The sequence below is a fragment of the Nycticebus coucang genome, chromosome 14 (assembly GCF_027406575.1).
Source record: "Nycticebus coucang isolate mNycCou1 chromosome 14, mNycCou1.pri, whole genome shotgun sequence".
Classification (NCBI taxonomy): domain Eukaryota; kingdom Metazoa; phylum Chordata; class Mammalia; order Primates; family Lorisidae; genus Nycticebus; species Nycticebus coucang.
This window is the reverse complement of record NC_069793.1, coordinates 89,023,501-89,028,065: the sequence shown is the minus strand read 5'-3', so window position 1 is coordinate 89,028,065 and position 4,565 is coordinate 89,023,501. Positions and strand designations below refer to the sequence as shown.

The window sequence follows — 4,565 nt, the reverse complement described above, 5'->3', positions numbered from 1 at the left end:
ACAGTCCTGTCAGCAGGTCCTTCCACTTAACCAAGGGGAAATAGCCAGGACGGGGATGCCAAAAGCTGTCCCCGGCACGATATGGCAGGAACAGGAGGAGCCAACAGAATAACAGGAGCTGTAGAGGGAGGGACCATGGAATGTTCCACTCCTTTTTCTTTTTTCTTTTATTTTCTTTTATTTATTTATTTATTTTTGTAGAGACAGAGTCTCACTTTATGGCCCTCAGTAGGGTGCCGTGGCATCACACAGCTCACAGCAACCTCCAACTCCTGGGCTTCAGCGATCCTCTTGCCTCAGCCTCCCGAGTAGCTGGGACTACAGGTGCCCGCCACAACGCCCGGCTATTTTTTGGTTGCAGTTCAGCCGGGGCGCCTGTGGCTCAGTCGGTAAGGCGCTGGCCCCATATACCGAGGGTGGCGGGTCCACTCCTTTTTCTTAAAGGCAGCCTGTAAGGCTGCAAAAGCTTTAATCGAGTCTTTAGTAGGTACTCTCTCAAAATCATCACTATAATTTTTGTCCCTGGGAGGCTGCTCTTCTTCGTCATGATATCAAGCAGTGTCCTCCTCAAGCTGTTGCAGTTGCTCTGGGGACAGAGGATATTCTTTAAGGAGAAAATCAGGGGCATCCCAACAATTGAGAATGGGCACAGAGGCAGTGCGCTGGAGGGGACTCATGTGCTCAACGTCAGGTTTCAGGTCAAGGCAATCCTTCACCAAATTATAGATGGTGAAAGTTTTGATGGGGATCCCATTGGGTCCTTGAGCAGTGTAATAAGCTTTCAAGTGGGATCTAACTTGAGCCCATGTATCCTGATTTACAGTTCCCTCCTCAGGGAACCAAGGTCACACCTCCTGCACAAGCTGCAAAAAAATGCTCCAATTGATGAATCTGAACCCAGGTTCCTGAGCTGTGACAGTAGACTTTAACACTTGCAAATACAAACCATGGTCCTTTGACCCAAACTGTCCCATGCTTTACTCCTGACGAACAATGCATTCCCTTAATATACCTAAATTTACAGAAGTATTTAACCTTCTTTACATTAGGGACTCAGCTGTGAGTCAGCCATAGCACTGCAAAACAACTCTTTTGGGGTATCCTGCAGGGTCAGTATTCCTCAGGTCCCTGTTTGAGGCTCCACCTGCCAGGAACCTGCCTGGCAAAGGTTATTAGAGACCCTGGGAGTAGACTGCATGGGATGGAAAAGGAAAGATGAAAAACAGCAGGGTCAGGAGGGCTTTCCTCAATAGGAATAGCAATCTCAGCTTTGTTGAACAGCTTTATATACAGTAGCTTGAAGGCACGATCTTGTCATAATTGTATAACTTGAATAAAAACAGCCTAGGGGCAAAATAGCATCCTCAGCAGTCTGTTGTGATCAAAGGGGCATGGATCCAATTTAATCTGGTTCAGAAACCAGCCATAACAGGAAAACCGCTGAGGCCAGGTTTGCGCTCTGTCCTTGACTGGAGTACATTTCCTCAAACTGGTGGACTTGCCTTCCAGGAGGTTGGCTCCCAACAATATTTATATTATAAAACAATAACAAAAATAGCTTTAATAAGTGAGCAAGATAGTCCTGGGACATCCTCTAGAGAGTCTCATTACATTTTGGATAGAATGCATTTCTCATTGTGTAGCATCAACCTCGATGTCCACTTAATAACCTTGGTAAATGATCTGAGACAACAGGGAATCCTTCCTTGATCTCTTCTATTTTAGTGGCATAATGAATACATATTAAAAAGGTGGCACCATGAAGAATCAATTAAAATAAACAGTTGTTACATTGTCTGATGGAAGAACTTTATTTTTTAAGACCTCTGAAATGTAAGCAAAATTTTGCCAGAATGTCACAAGGAGAAAGTTTCTTCCCTCCTTAACCTTTGTTCCTCGACCCAAATATTGCGATGGAGCGGGAAAAGCACTATATTTAAGTCAAAGTTTTAAAGCATATAACAAATCTCCTACAGCAGGACGTCTTGGGTAAATGGTGGATACAGTGCAAAGTAAAAATGTTTTTGTGAATGTGGGTACCTTTGTTACTGCACGGGTCCTTTGCTTATGAAGCCAGTCTGTGCCAGCAATTTGAATTGTCTCTGGTGTTTCTACCTGGATTTCTCAAGCAGCAAATTTTATAGTGTTTTTTTGTTTGTTTTGTTTTTTTTTGAGATAGAGCCTCAAGCTGTCACCCTCAGTAGAGTGCTGTGGCATCACAGCTCACAGCAACTCCCAACTCCTGGGCTTACGCAATACTCTTGCCTCAGCCTCCCAAGTAGCTGAGACTACAGGTGCCTGCTACAACGCCCAGCTATTTTTTGGTTGTAGTTGTCACTGTTTGGCAGGCCCAGGCTGGATTTGAACCCGCCAGCTCTGGTGTATGTGGCTGGTGCCTTAGCCACTTGAGCTACAGGCTCCAAGCTCCAATTTTATAGTTATGCCTAGAACTCAGAAGAGAACTATGGAGGTTGCCAAATTGCTGATCTCTGCCTCTTAGATGTTTACACCCAAGACGGCTGCTCAAGCTAGAGATTGTCCTGGAAAGATGACATCAGGAAATTCTTTGGAGTTATACCAGGTGAAAAGAAACTTGTAAGTGAAATAGTAAAGAAGAAGGAGAAAACAAAGTCTACTGAAGAAACATTAAAAACAATGAAAGAAATAAAGGAAATCAAGATAAATAGTTCTTGAAAGGGGATGCCTCCAAACAGAAGCAACCAAACAAGAAAAAGAGGATCATCTGTGATTCAGAATCAGAATCAGAGGAGACAAGACAAGTAAAAGATACCAAAAAAAAAACAATCAGAAAAATCGCCATTGTCTCCTAAACTTGGCAGAATTTTATGGCAGGATCCTGTTACATATGTTTTAGAAACAGATGAAGGTGACAACTTTAATCTGTAAAAAGACAGCCTCTAAGTCAAAAGAGAATGGAGGATCTACAAATAGTTACCTTGGAGCACCAAACATGAAAAGGAATGAAGAAAACACTGAGACCAAGAATAACCCTTTATCACCAATAAAACTGACACCTACATCAGTGCTTGATTATTTTGGAACTAGAAGTGTCTAAAGATCAGATAAGAAGATGGTGGCAAGCAAAAGAAAAGAGCCTTCAGAAAACGCAGATGATCCTGGATTAAATGATGAAGTTTGCCAAGCTGCTGCAGCTTGATGAAGATGCAGAGCTGCAGAGGCAACTGCATGATGAGGAAGAGTTTGCCAGAACATTAGCCATGTTAGATGAAGAAACCAAGTCTATAAGGCTCGAAGGGATACAGAAGAGGGAGAGATGTTTTCATCTGTCCAAGTCAGTTTAAGTAAAGCAGAAAAACATAATATCTTCATAAAGTAAGAAAGGAATGATTTTCAGATGAAAGAAAGAGCTACAGTTCTAAGAAGCAAACTAAATGTAAAAGTTTAAGAGAAGCGCAGCAACATTCTAAGCCATCAACTCACAAAACAGGAGTCCTTTTCTCCAAGGGCCAGTTCTAAGCTGTCCCTTACGAATAAGAAAAAGAACTCTTATAAAGAAACAGTGCCTGGACGTCAAAAAGAAAAGAAAATGGTGTTGAATTAAAAGGACAGATGAAAACTCCTAAGAAAGGAGTTTTTAAGTTCTCCAGCTAAAAAAGAGTTTGTAAATATTGAAAATGCTGAAAAGAAACATAGTAATTATCAAGCTTATCAAAGTTATTTAAATTGAGAAGGTCCCAAAACCCTGGGCTCCAAAGAAATACCAAAGGTAGCTGAAAATTGCTTGGAAGGCCTCATATTTGTAATCACAGGCATGCTGGAGTCCATTGAAAGAGATGAAGCCAAGTCACTAATTGAACGTGATAGGGGGAAAAGTAACAGGAAATGTCAGCAAGAAAACCATAGGCCATGACAGTGGAAAGTCCAAGAGTGGTAAGCAGTAGCCTTGGGGACAAAAATTATTGATGAGGACGGCCTGCTGAATCGGATCTGAACTATGCCAGGCAAGAAGTCCAACTAGGAAACAGCAGCTGAAGCTGAGACAAAGAAAGAAAAGGCCAATAAAAGGTGTAACAAGCTTTCAAGTGGGACCTAACTTGAAAACACCCCAAAAAATGAACAAAGAAAAAGAAAAATTAGTTCAATGAAAAGGGAATCAGAATCTAAAAGAGGAAGCTGACGCCAGAAAGGGACATTTCCGTAATGTCAGAACAAAAGGAAACAAGTGAGTTTAGGAGAGACCTGGACTTCAAGGAGCAGGTGGCTGAGGAGCTAAATGGTGACAACAAGGCTCGGAATTTGGCTGATGACAGCAGTGAAAACAAAGCAGAAAATTTTCTCTGGAAAGATAAATAGAAGCCAACCTCACTTAAGACCATCATTGGACAATAAGGTCATCAGAGCTGTGCCAACAAACTCCTACGCTGGCTTCAAAACTGAACAAGAGTTCTTTGGAAGATAACAAACACGCAACCAAGTATGGTAAATTCCCTGGCAAAGATGATGGCTCTACCTTTAAAGCAACAGTACTCAGGCCCTCCAGGTGTTGGAAAAATCACCATAGCTTCTCTGGTGTGTCAGGAATT

General features: G+C 42.1%; 1 pseudogene; it reads left to right on the top strand.

Annotated features, from left to right (window-relative positions):
* The first annotated feature begins 545 nt into the window (after positions 1-545).
* On the top strand, positions 546-3,892 carry LOC128564546 (replication factor C subunit 1-like; annotated as a pseudogene).
* Positions 3,893-4,565: the final 673 nt, after the last annotated feature.